Below are 27,119 nucleotides of genomic sequence, written 5' to 3' on the forward strand. Positions count from 1 at the left end.
GCCAAGTGTCATGGAGGATTCTGATGACAAAAGTAATGGAGCATTGTGAATGACAATGGCTTGGAGCATTGTGATGACAAGGGTCAGGGAGCATTGTTCTGACAAGTGCATGGAGCATTGTGATGACAAGGGTCATGGAGCTTTCTGATGACAAGCTTGTGGAATATTTTGATGACAATGGCATGGAGCATTGGGATGAAAACGGCATGGGGCTTTGTGATGAAAAAGGCGTGTAGCCTTTTGGTGACAGGTTTCAAGGAGCATGCTGACGACAAGTGTCAGGGAGCATTGTGATGACAAGTGTATTGAGAATTGTGATGACAATGGTCATGGAACATTGTGATGAAAAGGGCATGGAGTATTGTGATGACAGGCATCATGGAGCGTTGTGAGGACAAGTGTTATGGAACATTGTGATCACAAGGGTTTTGAGCATTGTGATGACAGAGGTCATGGATCATTTTGATTTCAAGGAGCATGGAGCATTTTGATGACAAGGGCATGCAGCAATGTGATCCCAAGGTTCATGGGAAATTGTGATGACAACAGTAATGGAGTATTGTGATGACAAGCGCCTAGCGCATTGTAATGACAAGGCCATTTAGCATTTTGCTGACAAAGGAATGGAGCATTGTGATGACAGGTGTCATGGAGCACTGTGGTGACAAGAGTCCCGGATCATTATGTTGTCAGGTGTCATGGAGTGTTGTGATGACAGTGGTCATGGAGCATTGTGATGATATTGGTCATGGAGCATTGTGATGAGAAGGTCATAGAGAATTGGGCTGAAAATGTTCATGGAGTATTGTGATGACAGGGGTCATGGAGCATTGTGATGACAAGGGAATGGAGCATGGTGATGACAAGGTCTTGGAGCATTGTGAGGAGATGACCATGGAGACTTGTGATGACAAATCTAATGGAGCATTCTGATGAAAAAGGGAATGGAACATTGTGATTACTGGAGTCTTCGAGCATTGTGATGACAAGGGCATGGAGCATTTTGAGAAGACCATGGAACATTCTGATGACATGCGTCATGGAGCTTTGTGATGACAAGGGCATGGAGCATTGTGATTACATGGAACTTGGAGCATTGTGATGACAAGGGTCATGGAGCCTTGTGATGACAAGGCCGTGGAATATTATGATGGCAGGTGTCATGGAGCATTGTTACGACAGAGGTAACGGAGCATTGTGATGAGAAGGGCATTGAGCATTGATCTGAAATGTTTCATGGATTACTGTGATGAGAGTGGGCATGGCGGTTTGTCATGACAAGGGCACGGTACACTGTGATACATGGGTCATGGAGGATTGTAATGACAATGTCATGGAGCATTGTGATGAGAATGGCATCGAGCATTGTGATGACAAGTGTCATGGAGCTTTGTGATGACAAGGACATGGAGCAGTGTGATGAGAGGGTTCATGGAGCATTGTGATGACAATGACATGGAGCATTGTGATGCCAAGGGTCATGGAGCTTTGTGATGACAAAGGTCATGGAGCATTTTGATGACAAGTGTGTGGTGCATTGTGATGAGAAGGGCAGGGAGCATTTTGATGACAGGGTCATGCAGCAATTTGATGAAAAGTGTAATGGAACATTTTGATGCCAGGGGTTATAGAACATTGTGATGCCAGGGGTCATGGAGCTTTGGGATGAAAAGGGTCATGGAGCATTTTGATGACAGGGGTTATGGAACATTGTGATGTCAGGGGTCATGGAACATTGTGCTGATAAGGGGATGTAGCATTGTGATGACAGGGGTCATGGAACATTGTGATAACAGGGGTGAGGGAGGATTGTGATGACTAGTGATGGAACATTGTGATATCTCATGTGAGAGAGTATTTGGATGAGAAGTGCATGGAGCATTGTGATTACAAGGTTTATGGAGCATAGCGATGACAAGGTTGTGGATCATTGTGGTGAAAAGCGCATGGCACAATTTGATGACAAGGGTCATGGAGCATTGTTCTGACAAAGGCATGGAGCATTGTGATGACAAGGGTCACGGAGCATTGTGGTTACAAAGGTCACAGAGCCTTGTGATGACGCGGGCATGGATTGTTGTGATGACAAACGTTATGAAGCATTGTGATGACTGTAGTCACGGAGCATTGTGATGACAGGGGTCATGGAGCATTGTGATGACAATGGCATGGAGCATTGTGATGCCAAGTGTCATGGAGGATTCTGATGACAAAGGTAATGGAGCATTGTGGTGACAATGGTTTGGAGCATTGTGATGACAAGGATCAGGGAGCATTGTGCTGACAAGTGCATGGAGCATTGTGATGACAAGGGCATGGATCATTGTGATGACAAGGGTCATGGAGCATTGGGCTGAAAATGTGCATGGAGTATTGTGATGACAGGGGTCATGGAGCATTGTGATGACAAGGGAATGGAGCATTCTTATGAAAAGGGGCATGGAGCATTGTGATTACGGGGGTCTTGAAGCATTGTGATGACAAGGGCATGGAGCATTGTGAGGCGAAGGCCATGGAACATTGTGATGACATGCGTCATGGAGCTTTGTGATGACAAGGGCATGGAGCATTGTGATTACATGGGTCTTGGAGCATTGTGCTGACAAGGGTCCTGGAGCCTTGTGATGACAAGGCCGTGGAACATTGTGATGGCAGGGGTCATGGAGCTTGTTATGACAGAGGTAATGGAGCATTGTGATGAGAAGTGCATTGAGCATTGGTCTGAAATATTTCATGGATTATTGTGATGAGAGTGGGCATGGCGCATTGTGATGACAAGGGCACGGTACACTGTGATACATGGGTCATGGAGGATTGTAATGACAAGGGCATGGAGCATTGTGATGAGAAGGGCATCGAGCATTGTGATGACAAGTGCCATGGAGCTTTGTGATGACAAGGGCATGGAGCAATGTGATGCGAGGGTTCATGGAGCATTGTGATGACAATGACATGGAGCATTGTGATGCCAAGGGTCATGGAGCTTTGTGATGACAAAGGTCATGGAGCATTTTGATGACAAGGGTGTGGTGCATTGTGATGAGAACGGCAGGGAGCATTGTGATGACCAGGTAATGCAGTATTGTAAAGAGAGGTGTCAGGGAGCATTGTGATGACATATGTAATGGCCCATTGTGATGACAATGGCATGGAGCATTGTGATGCAAACTTCCATTGAGGATTCTGATCACAAAGGTAATGGAGCATTGTGATGACAATGGCTTGGAGCATTGTGATGACAAGTGTCAGGGAGCATTGTGCTGACAAGTGCATGGAGAATTGTGATGACAAGGGTCATGGAGCATTCTGATGACAAGCTTGTGTAGTATATTGATGACAATGGCATGGAGCATTGGGATGAAAAGGGCATGGGGCTTTGTGATGAAAAAGGCATGGAGCCTTTTCATGACAGGGTTCAAGGAACATTCTGATGACAAGTGTCAGGGAGCATTGTGATGACAAGTGTATTGAGAATTGTGATGACAAAGGTCATGGAGCATTGTGATGAAAAGGGCATGGATTATTGTGATGACAGTCATCACGGAGCGTTGTGAGGACAAGTGTTATGGAACATTATGATCACAAGGGTTTGGAGCATTGTGATGACAGAGGTCATGGATCATTTAGATTTCAAGGAGCACGGAGCATTGTGATGACAAGGGCATGAAGCAATGTGATCCCAAAGTTCATGGAGGATTGTGATGACAACAGTAATGGAGTATTGTGATGACAAGCGCCTAGCGCATTGTAATGACAAGGCCATTTAGCATTTTGCTGACAAAGGAATGGAGCATTGTGATGACAGGTGTCATGGAGCACTGTGGTGACAAGCGTCACAGAGCCTTGTGAAAACAAGTGTCATGGAACATTGGGATGACAAGGGCATGGATCATTGTGATGACAATGGTCATGGAGCATTGGGCTGAAAATGTTCATGGAGTATTGTGATGACAGGGGTCATGGAGCATTGTGATGACAAGGGAATGGAGCATGGTGATGACAAGGTCTTGGAGCATTGTGAGGAGATGACCATGGAGACTTGTGATGACAAATCTAATGGAGCATTCTGATGAAAAAGGGAATGGAACATTGTGATTACTGGAGTCTTCGAGCATTGTGATGACAAGGGCATGGAGCATTTTGAGAAGACCATGGAACATTCTGATGACATGCGTCATGGAGCTTTGTGATGACAAGGGCATGGAGCATTGTGATTACATGGAACTTGGAGCATTGTGATGACAAGGGTCATGGAGCCTTGTGATGACAAGGCCGTGGAATATTATGATGGCAGGTGTCATGGAGCATTGTTACGACAGAGGTAACGGAGCATTGTGATGAGAAGGGCATTGAGCATTGATCTGAAATGTTTCATGGATTACTGTGATGAGAGTGGGCATGGCGGTTTGTCATGACAAGGGCACGGTACACTGTGATACATGGGTCATGGAGGATTGTAATGACAATGTCATGGAGCATTGTGATGAGAATGGCATCGAGCATTGTGATGACAAGTGTCATGGAGCTTTGTGATGACAAGGACATGGAGCAGTGTGATGAGAGGGTTCATGGAGCATTGTGATGACAATGACATGGAGCATTGTGATGCCAAGGGTCATGGAGCTTTGTGATGACAAAGGTCATGGAGCATTTTGATGACAAGTGTGTGGTGCATTGTGATGAGAAGGGCAGGGAGCATTTTGATGACAGGGTCATGCAGCAATTTGATGAAAAGTGTAATGGAACATTTTGATGCCAGGGGTTATAGAACATTGTGATGCCAGGGGTCATGGAGCTTTGGGATGAAAAGGGTCATGGAGCATTTTGATGACAGGGGTTATGGAACATTGTGATGTCAGGGGTCATGGAACATTGTGCTGATAAGGGGATGTAGCATTGTGATGACAGGGGTCATGGAACATTGTGATAACAGGGGTGAGGGAGGATTGTGATGACTAGTGATGGAACATTGTGATATCTCATGTGAGAGAGTATTTGGATGAGAAGTGCATGGAGCATTGTGATTACAAGATTTATGGAGCATAGCGATGACAAGGTTGTGGATCATTGTGGTGAAAAGCACATGGCACAATTTAATGACAAGGGTCATGGAGCATTGTTCTGACAAAGGCATGGAGCATTGTGATGACAAGGGTCACGGAGCATTCCGGTTACAAAGGTCACAGAGCCTTGTGATGACGCGGGCATGGATTGTTGTGATGACAAACGTTATGAAGCATTGTGAAGACTGTAGTCACGGAGCATTGTGATGACAGGGGTCATGGAGCATTGTGATGACCATGGCATGGAGCATTGTGATGCCAAGTGTCATGGAGGATTCTGATGACAAAGGTAATGGAGCATTGTGGTGACAATGGTTTGGAGCATTGTGATGACAAGGATCAGGGAGCATTGTGCTGACAAGTGCATGGAGCATTGTGATGACAAGGGCATGGATCATTGTGATGACAAGGGTCATGGAGCATTGGGCTAAAAATGTGCATGGAGTATTGTGATGACAGGGGTCATGGAGCATTGTGATGACAAGGGAATTGAGCATGTTGATGACAAGGTCTTGGAGCATTGTGATGAGATGACCATGGAGACTTGAGATGACAAGTCTAAAGGAGCATTCTTATGAAAAGGGGCATGGAGCATTGTGATTACGGGGGTCTTGAAGCATTGTGATGACAAGGGCATGGAGCATTGTGAGGCGAAGGCCATGGAACATTGTGATGACATGCGTCATGGAGCTTTGTGATGACAAGGGCATGGAGCATTGTGATTACATGGGTCTTGGAGCATTGTGCTGACAAGGGTCCTGGAGCCTTGTGATGACAAGGCCGTGGAACATTGTGATGGCAGGGGTCATGGAGCTTGTTATGACAGAGGTAATGGAGCATTGTGATGAGAAGTGCATTGAGCATTGGTCTGAAATATTTCATGGATTATTGTGATGAGAGTGGGCATGGCGCATTGTGATGACAAGGGCACGGTACACTGTGATACATGGGTCATGGAGGATTGTAATGACAAGGGCATGGAGCATTGTGATGAGAAGGGCATCGAGCATTGTGATGACAAGTGCCATGGAGCTTTGTGATGACAAGGGCATGGAGCAATGTGATGCGAGGGTTCATGGAGCATTGTGATGACAATGACATGGAGCATTGTGATGCCAAGGGTCATGGAGCTTTGTGATGACAAAGGTCATGCAGTATTGTGAAGATAGGTGTCAGGGAGCATTGTGATGACATATGTAATGGCCCATTGTGATGGCAATGTCATGGAGCATTGTGATGCCAAGTGTCATGGAGGATTCTGATGACAAAGGTAATGGAGCATTGTGAATGACAATGGCTTGGAGCATTGTGATGACAAGGGTCAGGGAGCATTGTTCTGACAAGTGCATGGAGCATTGTGATGACAAGGGTCATGGAGCTTTCTGATGACAAGCTTGTGGAATATTTTGATGACAATGGCATGGAGCATTGGGATGAAAACGGCATGGGGCTTTGTGATGAAAAAGGCGTGTAGCCTTTTGGTGACAGGTTTCAAGGAGCATGCTGACGACAAGTGTCAGGGAGCATTGTGATGACAAGTGTATTGAGAATTGTGATGACAATGGTCATGGAACATTGTGATGAAAAGGGCATGGAGTATTGTGATGACAGGCATCATGGAGCGTTGTGAGGACAAGTGTTATGGAACATTGTGATCACAAGGGTTTTGAGCATTGTGATGACAGAGGTCATGGATCATTTTGATTTCAAGGAGCATGGAGCATTTTGATGACAAGGGCATGCAGCAATGTGATCCCAAGGTTCATGGGAAATTGTGATGACAACAGTAATGGAGTATTGTGATGACAAGCGCCTAGCGCATTGTAATGACAAGGCCATTTAGCATTTTGCTGACAAAGGAATGGAGCATTGTGATGACAGGTGTCATGGAGCACTGTGGTGACAAGAGTCCCGGATCATTATGTTGTCAGGTGTCATGGAGTGTTGTGATGACAGTGGTCATGGAGCATTGTGATGATATTGGTCATGGAGCATTGTGATGAGAAGGTCATAGAGAATTGGGCTGAAAATGTTCATGGAGTATTGTGATGACAGGGGTCATGGAGCATTGTGATGACAAGGGAATGGAGCATGGTGATGACAAGGTCTTGGAGCATTGTGAGGAGATGACCATGGAGACTTGTGATGACAAATCTAATGGAGCATTCTGATGAAAAAGGGAATGGAACATTGTGATTACTGGAGTCTTCGAGCATTGTGATGACAAGGGCATGGAGCATTTTGAGAAGACCATGGAACATTCTGATGACATGCGTCATGGAGCTTTGTGATGACAAGGGCATGGAGCATTGTGATTACATGGAACTTGGAGCATTGTGATGACAAGGGTCATGGAGCCTTGTGATGACAAGGCCGTGGAATATTATGATGGCAGGTGTCATGGAGCATTGTTACGACAGAGGTAACGGAGCATTGTGATGAGAAGGGCATTGAGCATTGATCTGAAATGTTTCATGGATTACTGTGATGAGAGTGGGCATGGCGGTTTGTCATGACAAGGGCACGGTACACTGTGATACATGGGTCATGGAGGATTGTAATGACAATGTCATGGAGCATTGTGATGAGAATGGCATCGAGCATTGTGATGACAAGTGTCATGGAGCTTTGTGATGACAAGGACATGGAGCAGTGTGATGAGAGGGTTCATGGAGCATTGTGATGACAATGACATGGAGCATTGTGATGCCAAGGGTCATGGAGCTTTGTGATGACAAAGGTCATGGAGCATTTTGATGACAAGTGTGTGGTGCATTGTGATGAGAAGGGCAGGGAGCATTTTGATGACAGGGTCATGCAGCAATTTGATGAAAAGTGTAATGGAACATTTTGATGCCAGGGGTTATAGAACATTGTGATGCCAGGGGTCATGGAGCTTTGGGATGAAAAGGGTCATGGAGCATTTTGATGACAGGGGTTATGGAACATTGTGATGTCAGGGGTCATGGAACATTGTGCTGATAAGGGGATGTAGCATTGTGATGACAGGGGTCATGGAACATTGTGATAACAGGGGTGAGGGAGGATTGTGATGACTAGTGATGGAACATTGTGATATCTCATGTGAGAGAGTATTTGGATGAGAAGTGCATGGAGCATTGTGATTACAAGGTTTATGGAGCATAGCGATGACAAGGTTGTGGATCATTGTGGTGAAAAGCGCATGGCACAATTTGATGACAAGGGTCATGGAGCATTGTTCTGACAAAGGCATGGAGCATTGTGATGACAAGGGTCACGGAGCATTGTGGTTACAAAGGTCACAGAGCCTTGTGATGACGCGGGCATGGATTGTTGTGATGACAAACGTTATGAAGCATTGTGATGACTGTAGTCACGGAGCATTGTGATGACAGGGGTCATGGAGCATTGTGATGACAATGGCATGGAGCATTGTGATGCCAAGTGTCATGGAGGATTCTGATGACAAAGGTAATGGAGCATTGTGGTGACAATGGTTTGGAGCATTGTGATGACAAGGATCAGGGAGCATTGTGCTGACAAGTGCATGGAGCATTGTGATGACAAGGGCATGGATCATTGTGATGACAAGGGTCATGGAGCATTGGGCTGAAAATGTGCATGGAGTATTGTGATGACAGGGGTCATGGAGCATTGTGATGACAAGGGAATGGAGCATGTTGATGACAAGGTCTTGGAGCATTGTGATGAGATGACCATGGAGACTTGTGATGACAAGTCTAATGGAGCATTCTTATGAAAAGGGGCATGGAGCATTGTGATTACGGGGGTCTTGAAGCATTGTGATGACAAGGGCATGGAGCATTGTGAGGCGAAGGCCATGGAACATTGTGATGACATGCGTCATGGAGCTTTGTGATGACAAGGGCATGGAGCATTGTGATTACATGGGTCTTGGAGCATTGTGCTGACAAGGGTCCTGGAGCCTTGTGATGACAAGGCCGTGGAACATTGTGATGGCAGGGGTCATGGAGCTTGTTATGACAGAGGTAATGGAGCATTGTGATGAGAAGTGCATTGAGCATTGGTCTGAAATATTTCATGGATTATTGTGATGAGAGTGGGCATGGCGCATTGTGATGACAAGGGCACGGTACACTGTGATACATGGGTCATGGAGGATTGTAATGACAAGGGCATGGAGCATTGTGATGAGAAGGGCATCGAGCATTGTGATGACAAGTGCCATGGAGCTTTGTGATGACAAGGGCATGGAGCAATGTGATGCGAGGGTTCATGGACCATTGTGATGACAATGACATGGAGCATTGTGATGCCAAGGGTCATGGAGCTTTGTGATGACAAAGGTCATGGAGCGTTTTGATGACAAGGGTGTGGTGCATTGTGATGAGAACGGCAGGGAGCATTGTGATGACCAGGTAATGCAGTATTGTAAAGAGAGGTGTCAGGGAGCATTGTGATGACATATGTAATGGCCCATTGTGATGACAATGGCATGGAGCATTGTGATGCAAACTTCCATTGAGGATTCTGATCACAAAGGTAATGGAGCATTGTGATGACAATGGCTTGGAGCATTGTGATGACAAGTGTCAGGGAGCATTGTGCTGACAAGTGCATGGAGAATTGTGATGACAAGGGTCATGGAGCATTCTGATGACAAGCTTGTGTAGTATATTGATGACAATGGCATGGAGCATTGGGATGAAAAGGGCATGGGGCTTTGTGATGAAAAAGGCATGGAGCCTTTTCGTGACAGGGTTCAAGGAGCATTCTGATGACAAGTGTCAGGGAGCATTGTGATGACAAGTGTATTGAGAATTGTGATGACAAAGGTCGTGGAGCATTGTGATGAAAAGGGCATGGATTATTGTGATGACAGTCATCACGGAGCGTTGTGAGGACAAGTGTTATGGAACATTGTGATCACAAGGGTTTGGAGCATTGTGATGACAGAGGTCATGGATCATTTAGATTTCAAGGAGCATGGAGCATTGTGATGACAAGGGCATGAAGCAATGTGATCCCAAAGTTCATGGAGGATTGTGATGACAACAGTAATGGAGTATTGTGATGACAAGCGCCTAGCGCATTGTAATGACAAGGCCATTTAGCATTTTGCTGACAAAGGAATGGAGCATTGTGATGACAGGTGTCATGGAGCACTGTGGTGACAAGCGTCACAGAGCCTTGTGAAAACAAGTGTCATGGAACATTGGGATGACAAGGGCATGGATCATTGTGATGACAATGGTCATGGAGCATTGGGCTGAAAATGTTCATGGAGTATTGTGATGACAGGGGTCATGGAGCATTGTGATTACAGGGGTCTTGGAGCATTGTGATGACAAGAGTCCCGGATCATTATGTTGTCAGGTGTCATGGAGTGTTGTGATGACAGTGGTCATGGAGCATTGTGATGATATTGGTCATGGAGCATTGTGATGAGAAGGTCATAGAGAATTGGGCTGAAAATGTTCATGGAGTATTGTGATGACAGGGGTCATGGAGCATTGTGATGACAAGGGAATGGAGCATGGTGATGACAAGGTCTTGGAGCATTGTGAGGAGATGACCATGGAGACTTGTGATGACAAATCTAATGGAGCATTCTGATGAAAAAGGGAATGGAACATTGTGATTACTGGAGACTTCGAGCATTGTGATGACAAGGGCATGGAGCATTTTGAGAAGACCATGGAACATTCTGATGACATGCGTCATGGAGCTTTGTGATGACAAGGGCATGGAGCATTGTGATTACATGGAACTTGGAGCATTGTGATGACAAGGGTCATGGAGCCTTGTGATGACAAGGCCGTGGAATATTATGATGGCAGGTGTCATGGAGCATTGTTACGACAGAGGTAACGGAGCATTGTGATGAGAAGGGCATTGAGCATTGATCTGAAATGTTTCATGGATTACTGTGATGAGAGTGGGCATGGCGGTTTGTCATGACAAGGGCACGGTACACTGTGATACATGGGTCATGGAGGATTGTAATGACAATGTCATGGAGCATTGTGATGAGAATGGCATCGAGCATTGTGATGACAAGTGTCATGGAGCTTTGTGATGACAAGGACATGGAGCAGTGTGATGAGAGGGTTCATGGAGCATTGTGATGACAATGACATGGAGCATTGTGATGCCAAGGGTCATGGAGCTTTGTGATGACAAAGGTCATGGAGCATTTTGATGACAAGTGTGTGGTGCATTGTGATGAGAAGGGCAGGGAGCATTTTGATGACAGGGTCATGCAGCAATTTGATGAAAAGTGTAATGGAACATTTTGATGCCAGGGGTTATAGAACATTGTGATGCCAGGGGTCATGGAGCTTTGGGATGAAAAGGGTCATGGAGCATTTTGATGACAGGGGTTATGGAACATTGTGATGTCAGGGGTCATGGAACATTGTGCTGATAAGGGGATGTAGCATTGTGATGACAGGGGTCATGGAACATTGTGATAACAGGGGTGAGGGAGGATTGTGATGACTAGTGATGGAACATTGTGATATCTCATGTGAGAGAGTATTTGGATGAGAAGTGCATGGAGCATTGTGATTACAAGGTTTATGGAGCATAGCGATGACAAGGTTGTGGATCATTGTGGTGAAAAGCGCATGGCACAATTTGATGACAAGGGTCATGGAGCATTGTTCTGACAAAGGCATGGAGCATTGTGATGACAAGGGTCACGGAGCATTGTGGTTACAAAGGTCACAGAGCCTTGTGATGACGCGGGCATGGATTGTTGTGATGACAAACGTTATGAAGCATTGTGATGACTGTAGTCACGGAGCATTGTGATGACAGGGGTCATGGAGCATTGTGATGACAATGGCATGGAGCATTGTGATGCCAAGTGTCATGGAGGATTCTGATGACAAAGGTAATGGAGCATTGTGGTGACAATGGTTTGGAGCATTGTGATGACAAGGATCAGGGAGCATTGTGCTGACAAGTGCATGGAGCATTGTGATGACAAGGGCATGGATCATTGTGATGACAAGGGTCATGGAGCATTGGGCTGAAAATGTGCATGGAGTATTGTGATGACAGGGGTCATGGAGCATTGTGATGACAAGGGAATGGAGCATTCTTATGAAAAGGGGCATGGAGCATTGTGATTACGGGGGTCTTGAAGCATTGTGATGACAAGGGCATGGAGCATTGTGAGGCGAAGGCCATGGAACATTGTGATGACATGCGTCATGGAGCTTTGTGATGACAAGGGCATGGAGCATTGTGATTACATGGGTCTTGGAGCATTGTGCTGACAAGGGTCCTGGAGCCTTGTGATGACAAGGCCGTGGAACATTGTGATGGCAGGGGTCATGGAGCTTGTTATGACAGAGGTAATGGAGCATTGTGATGAGAAGTGCATTGAGCATTGGTCTGAAATATTTCATGGATTATTGTGATGAGAGTGGGCATGGCGCATTGTGATGACAAGGGCACGGTACACTGTGATACATGGGTCATGGAGGATTGTAATGACAAGGGCATGGAGCATTGTGATGAGAAGGGCATCGAGCATTGTGATGACAAGTGCCATGGAGCTTTGTGATGACAAGGGCATGGAGCAATGTGATGCGAGGGTTCATGGAGCATTGTGATGACAATGACATGGAGCATTGTGATGCCAAGGGTCATGGAGCTTTGTGATGACAAAGGTCATGGAGCATTTTGATGACAAGGGTGTGGTGCATTGTGATGAGAACGGCAGGGAGCATTGTGATGACCAGGTAATGCAGTATTGTAAAGAGAGGTGTCAGGGAGCATTGTGATGACATATGTAATGGCCCATTGTGATGACAATGGCATGGAGCATTGTGATGCAAACTTCCATTGAGGATTCTGATCACAAAGGTAATGGAGCATTGTGATGACAATGGCTTGGAGCATTGTGATGACAAGTGTCAGGGAGCATTGTGCTGACAAGTGCATGGAGAATTGTGATGACAAGGGTCATGGAGCATTCTGATGACAAGCTTGTGTAGTATATTGATGACAATGGCATGGAGCATTGGGATGAAAAGGGCATGGGGCTTTGTGATGAAAAAGGCATGGAGCCTTTTCGTGACAGGGTTCAAGGAACATTCTGATGACAAGTGTCAGGGAGCATTGTGATGACAAGTGTATTGAGAATTGTGATGACAAAGGTCATGGAGCATTGTGATGAAAAGGGCATGGATTATTGTGATGACAGTCATCACGGAGCGTTGTGAGGACAAGTGTTATGGAACATTGTGATCACAAGGGTTTGGAGCATTGTGATGACAGAGGTCATGGATCATTTAGATTTCAAGGAGCATGGAGCATTGTGATGACAAGGGCATGAAGCAATGTGATCCCAAAGTTCATGGAGGATTGTGATGACAACAGTAATGGAGTATTGTGATGACAAGCGCCTAGCGCATTGTAATGACAAGGCCATTTAGCATTTTGCTGACAAAGGAATGGAGCATTGTGATGACAGGTGTCATGGAGCACTGTGGTGACAAGCGTCACAGAGCCTTGTGAAAACAAGTGTCATGGAACATTGGGATGACAAGGGCATGGATCATTGTGATGACAATGGTCATGGAGCATTGGGCTGAAAATGTTCATGGAGTATTGTGATGACAGGGGTCATGGAGCATTGTGATTACAGGGGTCTTGGAGCATTGTGATGACAAGAGTCGCGGATCATTATGTTGTCAGGTGTCATGGAGTGTTGTGATGACAGTGGTCATGGAGCATTGTGATGATATTGGTCATGGAGCATTGTGATGAGAAGGTCATAGAGAATTGGGCTGAAAATGTTCATGGAGTATTGTGATGACAGGGGTCATGGAGCATTGTGATGACAAGGGAATGGAGCATGGTGATGACAAGGTCTTGGAGCATTGTGAGGAGATGACCATGGAGACTTGTGATGACAAATCTAATGGAGCATTCTGATGAAAAAGGGAATGGAACATTGTGATTACTGGAGTCTGCGAGCATTGTGATGACAAGGGCATGGAGCATTGTGAGGAGAAGACCATGGAACATTCTGATGACATGCGTCATGGAGCTTTGTGATGACAAGGGCATGGAGCATTGTGATTACATGGAACTTGGAGCATTGTGATGACAAGGGTCATGGAGCCTTGTGATGACAAGGCCGTGGAATATTATGATGGCAGGTGTCATGGAGCATTGTTACGACAGAGGTAACGGTGCATTGTGATGAGAAGGGCATTGAGCATTGATCTGAAATGTTTCATGGATTACTGTGATGAGAGTGGGCATGGCGGTTTGTCATGACAAGGGCACGGTACACTGTGATACATGGGTCATGGAGGATTGTAATGACAATGTCATGGAGCATTGTGATGAGAATGGCATCGAGCATTGTGATGACAAGTGTCATGGAGCTTTGTGATGACAAGGACATGGAGCAGTGTGATGAGAGGGTTCATGGAGCATTGTGATGACAATGACATGGAGCATTGTGATGCCAAGGGTCATGGAGCTTTGTGATGACAAAGGTCATGGAGCATTTTGATGACAAGTGTGTGGTGCATTGTGATGAGAAGGGCAGGGAGCATTTTGATGACAGGGTCATGCAGCAATTTGATGAAAAGTGTAATGGAACATTTTGATGCCAGGGGTTATAGAACATTGTGATGCCAGGGGTCATGGAGCTTTGGGATGAAAAGGGTCATGGAGCATTTTGATGACAGGGGTTATGGAACATTGTGATGTCAGGGGTCATGGAACATTGTGCTGATAAGGGGATGTAGCATTGTGATGACAGGGGTCATGGAACATTGTGATAACAGGGGTGAGGGAGGATTGTGATGACTAGTGATGGAACATTGTGATATCTCATGTGAGAGAGTATTTGGATGAGAAGTGCATGGAGCATTGTGATTACAAGATTTATGGAGCATAGCGATGACAAGGTTGTGGATCATTGTGGTGAAAAGCACATGGCACAATTTGATGACAAGGGTCATGGAGCATTGTTCTGACAAAGGCATGGAGCATTGTGATGACAAGGGTCACGGAGCATTCCGGTTACAAAGGTCACAGAGCCTTGTGATGACGCGGGCATGGATTGTTGTGATGACAAACGTTATGAAGCATTGTGAAGACTGTAGTCACGGAGCATTGTGATGACAGGGGTCATGGAGCATTGTGATGACAATGGCATGGAGCATTGTGATGCCAAGTGTGATGGAGGATTCTGATGACAAAGGTAATGGAGCATTGTGGTGACAATGGTTTGGAGCATTGTGATGACAAGGATCAGGGAGCATTGTGCTGACAAGTGCATGGAGCATTGTGATGACAAGGGCATGGATCATTGTGATGACAAGGGTCATGGAGCATTGGGCTAAAAATGTGCATGGAGTATTGTGATGACAGGGGTCATGGAGCATTGTGATGACAAGGGAATTGAGCATGTTGATGACAAGGTCTTGGAGCATTGTGATGAGATGACCATGGAGACTTGAGATGACAAGTCTAAAGGAGCATTCTTATGAAAAGGGGCATGGAGCATTGTGATTACGGGGGTCTTGAAGCATTGTGATGACAAGGGCATGGAGCATTGTGAGGCGAAGGCCATGGAACATTGTGATGACATGCGTCATGGAGCTTTGTGATGACAAGGGCATGGAGCATTGTGATTACATGGGTCTTGGAGCATTGTGCTGACAAGGGTCCTGGAGCCTTGTGATGACAAGGCCGTGGAACATTGTGATGGCAGGGGTCATGGAGCTTGTTATGACAGAGGTAATGGAGCATTGTGATGAGAAGTGCATTGAGCATTGGTCTGAAATATTTCATGGATTATTGTGATGAGAGTGGGCATGGCGCATTGTGATGACAAGGGCACGGTACACTGTGATACATGGGTCATGGAGGATTGTAATGACAAGGGCATGGAGCATTGTGATGAGAAGGGCATCGAGCATTGTGATGACAAGTGCCATGGAGCTTTGTGATGACAAGGGCATGGAGCAATGTGATGCGAGGGTTCATGGAGCATTGTGATGACAATGACATGGAGCATTGTGATGCCAAGGGTCATGGAGCTTTGTGATGACAAAGGTCATGCAGTATTGTGAAGATAGGTGTCAGGGAGCATTGTGATGACATATGTAATGGCCCATTGTGATGGCAATGTCATGGAGCATTGTGATGCCAAGTGTCATGGAGGATTCTGATGACAAAGGTAATGGAGCATTGTGAATGACAATGGCTTGGAGCATTGTGATGACAAGGGTCAGGGAGCATTGTTCTGACAAGTGCATGGAGCATTGTGATGACAAGGGTCATGGAGCTTTCTGATGACAAGCTTGTGGAATATTTTGATGACAATGGCATGGAGCATTGGGATGAAAACGGCATGGGGCTTTGTGATGAAAAAGGCGTGTAGCCTTTTGGTGACAGGTTTCAAGGAGCATGCTGACGACAAGTGTCAGGGAGCATTGTGATGACAAGTGTATTGAGAATTGTGATGACAATGGTCATGGAACATTGTGATGAAAAGGGCATGGAGTATTGTGATGACAGGCATCATGGAGCGTTGTGAGGACAAGTGTTATGGAACATTGTGATCACAAGGGTTTTGAGCATTGTGATGACAGAGGTCATGGATCATTTTGATTTCAAGGAGCATGGAGCATTTTGATGACAAGGGCATGCAGCAATGTGATCCCAAGGTTCATGGGAAATTGTGATGACAACAGTAATGGAGTATTGTGATGACAAGCGCCTAGCGCATTGTAATGACAAGGCCATTTAGCATTTTGCTGACAAAGGAATGGAGCATTGTGATGACAGGTGTCATGGAGCACTGTGGTGACAAGAGTCCCGGATCATTATGTTGTCAGGTGTCATGGAGTGTTGTGATGACAGTGGTCATGGAGCATTGTGATGATATTGGTCATGGAGCATTGTGATGAGAAGGTCATAGAGAATTGGGCTGAAAATGTTCATGGAGTATTGTGATGACAGGGGTCATGGAGCATTGTGATGACAAGGGAATGGAGCATGGTGATGACAAGGTCTTGGAGCATTGTGAGGAGATGACCATGGAGACTTGTGATGACAAATCTAATGGAGCATTCTGATGAAAAAGGGAATGGAACATTGTGATTACTGGAGTCTTCGAGCATTGTGATGACAAGGGCATGGAGCATTTTGAGAAGACCATGGAACATTCTGATGACATGCGTCATGGAGCTTTGTGATGACAAGGGCATGGAGCATTGTGATTACATTGAACTTGGAGCATTGTGATGACAAGGGTCATGGAGCCTTGTGATGACAAGGCCGTGGAATATTATGATGGCAGGTGTCATGGAGCATTGTTACGACAGAGGTAACGGAGCATTGTGATGAGAAGGGCATTGAGCATTGATCTGAAATGTTTCATGGATTACTGTGATGAGAGTGGGCATGGCGGTTTGTCATGACAAGGGCACGGTACACTGTGATACATGGGTCATGGAGGATTGTAATGACAATGTCATGGAGCATTGTGATGAGAATGGCATCGAGCATTGTGATGACAAGTGTCATGGAGCTTTGTGATGACAAGGACATGGAGCAGTGTGATGAGAGGGTTCATGGAGCATTGTGATGACAATGACATGGAGCATTGTGATGCCAAGGGTCATGGAGCTTTGTGATGACAAAGGTCATGGAGCATTTTGATGACAAGTGTGTGGTGCATTGTGATGAGAAGGGCAGGGAGCATTTTGATGACAGGGTCATGCAGCAATTTGATGAAAAGTGTAATGGAACATTTTGATGCCAGGGGTTATAGAACATTGTGATGCCAGGGGTCATGGAGCTTTGGGATGAAAAGGGTCATGGAGCATTTTGATGACAGGGGTTATGGAACATTGTGATGTCAGGGGTCATGGAACATTGTGCTGATAAGGGGATGTAGCATTGTGATGACAGGGGTCATGGAACATTGTGATAACAGGGGTGAGGGAGGATTGTGATGACTAGTGATGGAACATTGTGATATCTCATGTGAGAGAGTATTTGGATGAGAAGTGCATGGAGCATTGTGATTACAAGGTTTATGGAGCATAGCGATGACAAGGTTGTGGATCATTGTGGTGAAAAGCGCATGGCACAATTTGATGACAAGGGTCATGGAGCATTGTTCTGACAAAGGCATGGAGCATTGTGATGACAAGGGTCACGGAGCATTGTGGTTACAAAGGTCACAGAGCCTTGTGATGACGCGGGCATGGATTGTTGTGATGACAAACGTTATGAAGCATTGTGATGACTGTAGTCACGGAGCATTGTGATGACAGGGGTCATGGAGCATTGTGATGACAATGGCATGGAGCATTGTGATGCCAAGTGTCATGGAGGATTCTGATGACAAAGGTAATGGAGCATTGTGGTGACAATGGTTTGGAGCATTGTGATGACAAGGATCAGGGAGCATTGTGCTGACAAGTGCATGGAGCATTGTGATGACAAGGGCATGGATCATTGTGATGACAAGGGTCATGGAGCATTGGGCTGAAAATGTGCATGGAGTATTGTGATGACAGGGGTCATGGAGCATTGTGATGACAAGGGAATGGAGCATGTTGATGACAAGGTCTTGGAGCATTGTGATGAGATGACCATGGAGACTTGTGATGACAAGTCTAATGGAGCATTCTTATGAAAAGGGGCATGGAGCATTGTGATTACGGGGGTCTTGAAGCATTGTGATGACAAGGGCATGGAGCATTGTGAGGCGAAGGCCATGGAACATTGTGATGACATGCGTCATGGAGCTTTGTGATGACAAGGGCATGGAGCATTGTGATTACATGGGTCTTGGAGCATTGTGCTGACAAGGGTCCTGGAGCCTTGTGATGACAAGGCCGTGGAACATTGTGATGGCAGGGGTCATGGAGCTTGTTATGACAGAGGTAATGGAGCATTGTGATGAGAAGTGCATTGAGCATTGGTCTGAAATATTTCATGGATTATTGTGATGAGAGTGGGCATGGCGCATTGTGATGACAAGGGCACGGTACACTGTGATACATGGGTCATGGAGGATTGTAATGACAAGGGCATGGAGCATTGTGATGAGAAGGGCATCGAGCATTGTGATGACAAGTGCCATGGAGCTTTGTGATGACAAGGGCATGGAGCAATGTGATGCGAGGGTTCATGGACCATTGTGATGACAATGACATGGAGCATTGTGATGCCAAGGGTCATGGAGCTTTGTGATGACAAAGGTCATGGAGCGTTTTGATGACAAGGGTGTGGTGCATTGTGATGAGAACGGCAGGGAGCATTGTGATGACCAGGTAATGCAGTATTGTAAAGAGAGGTGTCAGGGAGCATTGTGATGACATATGTAATGGCCCATTGTGATGACAATGGCATGGAGCATTGTGATGCAAACTTCCATTGAGGATTCTGATCACAAAGGTAATGGAGCATTGTGATGACAATGGCTTGGAGCATTGTGATGACAAGTGTCAGGGAGCATTGTGCTGACAAGTGCATGGAGAATTGTGATGACAAGGGTCATGGAGCATTCTGATGACAAGCTTGTGTAGTATATTGATGACAATGGCATGGAGCATTGGGATGAAAAGGGCATGGGGCTTTGTGATGAAAAAGGCATGGAGCCTTTTCGTGACAGGGTTCAAGGAGCATTCTGATGACAAGTGTCAGGGAGCATTGTGATGACAAGTGTATTGAGAATTGTGATGACAAAGGTCGTGGAGCATTGTGATGAAAAGGGCATGGATTATTGTGATGACAGTCATCACGGAGCGTTGTGAGGACAAGTGTTATGGAACATTGTGATCACAAGGGTTTGGAGCATTGTGATGACAGAGGTCATGGATCATTTAGATTTCAAGGAGCATGGAGCATTGTGATGACAAGGGCATGAAGCAATGTGATCCCAAAGTTCATGGAGGATTGTGATGACAACAGTAATGGAGTATTGTGATGACAAGCGCCTAGCGCATTGTAATGACAAGGCCATTTAGCATTTTGCTGACAAAGGAATGGAGCATTGTGATGACAGGTGTCATGGAGCACTGTGGTGACAAGCGTCACAGAGCCTTGTGAAAACAAGTGTCATGGAACATTGGGATGACAAGGGCATGGATCATTGTGATGACAATGGTCATGGAGCATTGGGCTGAAAATGTTCATGGAGTATTGTGATGACAGGGGTCATGGAGCATTGTGATTACAGGGGTCTTGGAGCATTGTGATGACAAGAGTCCCGGATCATTATGTTGTCAGGTGTCATGGAGTGTTGTGATGACAGTGGTCATGGAGCATTGTGATGATATTGGTCATGGAGCATTGTGATGAGAAGGTCATAGAGAATTGGGCTGAAAATGTTCATGGAGTATTGTGATGACAGGGGTCATGGAGCATTGTGATGACAAGGGAATGGAGCATGGTGATGACAAGGTCTTGGAGCATTGTGAGGAGATGACCATGGAGACTTGTGATGACAAATCTAATGGAGCATTCTGATGAAAAAGGGAATGGAACATTGTGATTACTGGAGTCTTCGAGCATTGTGATGACAAGGGCATGGAGCATTGTGAGGAGAAGACCATGGAACATTCTGATGACATGCGTCATGGAGCTTTGTGATGACAAGGGCATGGAGCATTGTGATTACATGGAACTTGGAGCATTGTGATGACAAGGGTCATGGAGCCTTGTGATGACAAGGCCGTGGAATATTATGATGGCAGGTGTCATGGAGCATTGTTACGACAGAGGTAACGGAGCATTGTGATGAGAAGGGCATTGAGCATTGATCTGAAATGTTTCATGGATTACTGTGATGAGAGTGGGCATGGCGGTTTGTCATGACAAGGGCACGGTACACTGTGATACATGGGTCATGGAGGATTGTAATGACAATGTCATGGAGCATTGTGATGAGAATGGCATCGAGCATTGTGATGACAAGTGTCATGGAGCTTTGTGATGACAAGGACATGGAGTAGTGTGATGAGAGGGTTCATGGAGCATTGTGATGACAATGACATGGAGCATTGTGATGCCAAGGGTCATGGAGCTTTGTGATGACAAAGGTCATGGAGCATTTTGATGACAAGTGTGTGGTGCATTGTGATGAGAAGGGCAGGGAGCATTTTGATGACAGGGTCATGCAGCAATTTGATGAAAAGTGTAATGGAACATTTTGATGCCAGGGGTTATAGAACATTGTGATGCCAGGGGTCATGGAGCTTTGGGATGAAAAGGGTCATGGAGCATTTTGATGACAGGGGTTATGGAACATTGTGATGTCAGGGGTCATGGAACATTGTGCTGATAAGGGGATGTAGCATTGTGATGACAGGGGTCATGGAACATTGTGATAACAGGGGTGAGGGAGGATTGTGATGACTAGTGATGGAACATTGTGATATCTCATGTGAGAGAGTATTTGGATGAGAAGTGCATGGAGCATTGTGATTACAAGTTTTATGGAGCATAGCGATGACAAAGTTGTGGATCATTGTGGTGAAAAGCACATGGCACAATTTGATGACAAGGGTCATGGAGCATTGTTCTGACAAAGGCATGGAGCATTGTGATGACAAGGGTCACGGAGCATTCCGGTTACAAAGGTCACAGAGCCTTGTGATGACGCGGGCATGGATTGTTGTGATGACAAACGTTATGAAGCATTGTGAAGACTGTAGTCACGGAGCATTGTGATGACAGGGGTCATGGAGCATTGTGATGACAATGGCATGGAGCATTGTGATGCCAAGTGTCATGGAGGATTCTGATGACAAAGGTAATGGAGCATTGTGGTGACAATGGTTTGGAGCATTGTGATGACAAGGATCAGGGAGCATTGTGCTGACAAGTGCATGGAGCATTGTGATGACAAGGGCATGGATCATTGTGATGACAAGGGTCATGGAGCATTGGGCTAAAAATGTGCATGGAGTATTGTGATGACAGGGGTCATGGAGCATTGTGATGACAAGGGAATTGAGCATGTTGATGACAAGGTCTTGGAGCATTGTGATGAGATGACCATGGAGACTTGAGATGACAAGTCTAAAGGAGCATTCTTATGAAAAGGGGCATGGAGCATTGTGATTACGGGGGTCTTGAAGCATTGTGATGACAAGGGCATGGAGCATTGTGAGGCGAAGGCCATGGAACATTGTGATGACATGCGTCATGGAGCTTTGTGATGACAAGGGCATGGAGCATTGTGATTACATGGGTCTTGGAGCATTGTGCTGACAAGGGTCCTGGAGCCTTGTGATGACAAGGCCGTGGAACATTGTGATGGCAGGGGTCATGGAGCTTGTTATGACAGAGGTAATGGAGCATTGTGATGAGAAGTGCATTGAGCATTGGTCTGAAATATTTCATGGATTATTGTGATGAGAGTGGGCATGGCGCATTGTGATGACAAGGGCACGGTACACTGTGATACATGGGTCATGGAGGATTGTAATGACAAGGGCATGGAGCATTGTGATGAGAAGGGCATCGAGCATTGTGATGACAAGTGCCATGGAGCTTTGTGATGACAAGGGCATGGAGCAATGTGATGCGAGGGTTCATGGAGCATTGTGATGACAATGACATGGAGCATTGTGATGCCAAGGGTCATGGAGCTTTGTGATGACAAAGGTCATGCAGTATTGTGAAGATAGGTGTCAGGGAGCATTGTGATGACATATGTAATGGCCCATTGTGATGGCAATGTCATGGAGCATTGTGATGCCAAGTGTCATGGAGGATTCTGATGACAAAGGTAATGGAGCATTGTGAATGACAATGGCTTGGAGCATTGTGATGACAAGGGTCAGGGAGCATTGTTCTGACAAGTGCATGGAGCATTGTGATGACAAGGGTCATGGAGCTTTCTGATGACAAGCTTGTGGAATATTTTGATGACAATGGCATGGAGCATTGGGATGAAAACGGCATGGGGCTTTGTGATGAAAAAGGCGTGTAGCCTTTTGGTGACAGGTTTCAAGGAGCATGCTGACGACAAGTGTCAGGGAGCATTGTGATGACAAGTGTATTGAGAATTGTGATGACAATGGTCATGGAACATTGTGATGAAAAGGGCATGGAGTATTGTGATGACAGGCATCATGGAGCGTTGTGAGGACAAGTGTTATGGAACATTGTGATCACAAGGGTTTTGAGCATTGTGATGACAGAGGTCATGGATCATTTTGATTTCAAGGAGCATGGAGCATTTTGATGACAAGGGCATGCAGCAATGTGATCCCAAGGTTCATGGGAAATTGTGATGACAACAGTAATGGAGTATTGTGATGACAAGCGCCTAGCGCATTGTAATGACAAGGCCATTTAGCATTTTGCTGACAAAGGAATGGAGCATTGTGATGACAGGTGTCATGGAGCACTGTGGTGACAAGAGTCCCGGATCATTATGTTGTCAGGTGTCATGGAGTGTTGTGATGACAGTGGTCATGGAGCATTGTGATGATATTGGTCATGGAGCATTGTGATGAGAAGGTCATAGAGAATTGGGCTGAAAATGTTCATGGAGTATTGTGATGACAGGGGTCATGGAGCATTGTGATGACAAGGGAATGGAGCATGGTGATGACAAGGTCTTGGAGCATTGTGAGGAGATGACCATGGAGACTTGTGATGACAAATCTAATGGAGCATTCTGATGAAAAAGGGAATGGAACATTGTGATTACTGGAGTCTTCGAGCATTGTGATGACAAGGGCATGGAGCATTTTGAGAAGACCATGGAACATTCTGATGACATGCGTCATGGAGCTTTGTGATGACAAGGGCATGGAGCATTGTGATTACATGGAACTTGGAGCATTGTGATGACAAGGGTCATGGAGCCTTGTGATGACAAGGCCGTGGAATATTATGATGGCAGGTGTCATGGAGCATTGTTACGACAGAGGTAACGGAGCATTGTGATGAGAAGGGCATTGAGCATTGATCTGAAATGTTTCATGGATTACTGTGATGAGAGTGGGCATGGCGGTTTGTCATGACAAGGGCACGGTACACTGTGATACATGGGTCATGGAGGATTGTAATGACAATGTCATGGAGCATTGTGATGAGAATGGCATCGAGCATTGTGATGACAAGTGTCATGGAGCTTTGTGATGACAAGGACATGGAGCAGTGTGATGAGAGGGTTCATGGAGCATTGTGATGACAATGACATGGAGCATTGTGATGCCAAGGGTCATGGAGCTTTGTGATGACAAAGGTCATGGAGCATTTTGATGACAAGTGTGTGGTGCATTGTGATGAGAAGGGCAGGGAGCATTTTGATGACAGGGTCATGCAGCAATTTGATGAAAAGTGTAATGGAACATTTTGATGCCAGGGGTTATAGAACATTGTGATGCCAGGGGTCATGGAGCTTTGGGATGAAAAGGGTCATGGAGCATTTTGATGACAGGGGTTATGGAACATTGTGATGTCAGGGGTCATGGAACATTGTGCTGATAAGGGGATGTAGCATTGTGATGACAGGGGTCATGGAACATTGTGATAACAGGGGTGAGGGAGGATTGTGATGACTAGTGATGGAACATTGTGATATCTCATGTGAGAGAGTATTTGGATGAGAAGTGCATGGAGCATTGTGATTACAAGGTTTATGGAGCATAGCGATGACAAGGTTGTGGATCATTGTGGTGAAAAGCGCATGGCACAATTTGATGACAAGGGTCATGGAGCATTGTTCTGACAAAGGCATGGAGCATTGTGATGACAAGGGTCACGGAGCATTGTGGTTACAAAGGTCACAGAGCCTTGTGATGACGCGGGCATGGATTGTTGTGATGACAAACGTTATGAAGCATTGTGATGACTGTAGTCACGGAGCATTGTGATGACAGGGGTCATGGAGCATTGTGATGACAATGGCATGGAGCATTATGATGCCAAGTGTCATGGAGGATTCTGATGACAAAGGTAATGGAGCATTGTGGTGACAATGGTTTGGAGCATTGTGATGACAAGGATCAGGGAGCATTGTGCTGACAAGTGCATGGAGCATTGTGATGACAAGGGCATGGATCATTGTGATGACAAGGGTCATGGAGCATTGGGCTGAAAATGTGCATGGAGTATTGTGATGACAGGGGTCATGGAGCATTGTGATGACAAGGGAATGGAGCATGTTGATGACAAGGTCTTGGAGCATTGTGATGAGATGACCATGGAGACTTGTGATGACAAGTCTAATGGAGCATTCTTATGAAAAGGGGCATGGAGCATTGTGATTACGGGGGTCTTGAAGCATTGTGATGACAAGGGCATGGAGCATTGTGAGGCGAAGGCCATGGAACATTGTGATGACATGCGTCATGGAGCTTTGTGATGACAAGGGCATGGAGCATTGTGATTACATGGGTCTTGGAGCATTGTGCTGACAAGGGTCCTGGAGCCTTGTGATGACAAGGCCGTGGAACATTGTGATGGCAGGGGTCATGGAGCTTGTTATGACAGAGGTAATGGAGCATTGTGATGAGAAGTGCATTGAGCATTGGTCTGAAATATTTCATGGATTATTGTGATGAGAGTGGGCATGGCGCATTGTGATGACAAGGGCACGGTACACTGTGATACATGGGTCATGGAGGATTGTAATGACAAGGGCATGGAGCATTGTGATGAGAAGGGCATCGAGCATTGTGATGACAAGTGCCATGGAGCTTTGTGATGACAAGGGCATGGAGCAATGTGATGCGAGGGTTCATGGACCATTGTGATGACAATGACATGGAGCATTGTGATGCCAAGGGTCATGGAGCTTTGTGATGACAAAGGTCATGGAGCGTTTTGATGACAAGGGTGTGGTGCATTGTGATGAGAACGGCAGGGAGCATTGTGATGACCAGGTAATGCAGTATTGTAAAGAGAGGTGTCAGGGAGCATTGTGATGACATATGTAATGGCCCATTGTGATGACAATGGCATGGAGCATTGTGATGCAAACTTCCATTGAGGATTCTGATCACAAAGGTAATGGAGCATTGTGATGACAATGGCTTGGAGCATTGTGATGACAAGTGTCAGGGAGCATTGTGCTGACAAGTGCATGGAGAATTGTGATGACAAGGGTCATGGAGCATTCTGATGACAAGCTTGTGTAGTATATTGATGACAATGGCATGGAGCATTGGGATGAAAAGGGCATGGGGCTTTGTGATGAAAAAGGCATGGAGCCTTTTCGTGACAGGGTTCAAGGAGCATTCTGATGACAAGTGTCAGGGAGCATTGTGATGACAAGTGTATTGAGAATTGTGATGACAAAGGTCGTGGAGCATTGTGATGAAAAGGGCATGGATTATTGTGATGACAGTCATCACGGAGCGTTGTGAGGACAAGTGTTATGGAACATTGTGATCACAAGGGTTTGGAGCATTGTGATGACAGAGGTCATGGATCATTTAGATTTCAAGGAGCATGGAGCATTGTGATGACAAGGGCATGAAGCAATGTGATCCCAAAGTTCATGGAGGATTGTGATGACAACAGTAATGGAGTATTGTGATGACAAGCGCCTAGCGCATTGTAATGACAAGGCCATTTAGCATTTTGCTGACAAAGGAATGGAGCATTGTGATGACAGGTGTCATGGAGCACTGTGGTGACAAGCGTCACAGAGCCTTGTGAAAACAAGTGTCATGGAACATTGGGATGACAAGGGCATGGATCATTGTGATGACAATGGTCATGGAGCATTGGGCTGAAAATGTTCATGGAGTATTGTGATGACAGGGGTCATGGAGCATTGTGATTACAGGGGTCTTGGAGCATTGTGATGACAAGAGTCCCGGATCATTATGTTGTCAGGTGTCATGGAGTGTTGTGATGACAGTGGTCATGGAGCATTGTGATGATATTGGTCATGGAGCATTGTGATGAGAAGGTCATAGAGAATTGGGCTGAAAATGTTCATGGAGTATTGTGATGACAGGGGTCATGGAGCATTGTGATGACAAGGGAATGGAGCATGGTGATGACAAGGTCTTGGAGCATTGTGAGGAGATGACCATGGAGACTTGTGATGACAAATCTAAT

The sequence above is a fragment of the Mesoplodon densirostris genome, unplaced genomic scaffold (assembly GCF_025265405.1).
Source record: "Mesoplodon densirostris isolate mMesDen1 unplaced genomic scaffold, mMesDen1 primary haplotype scaffold_35, whole genome shotgun sequence".
In the NCBI taxonomy this organism is placed as follows: Eukaryota; Metazoa; Chordata; class Mammalia; order Artiodactyla; family Ziphiidae; genus Mesoplodon; species Mesoplodon densirostris.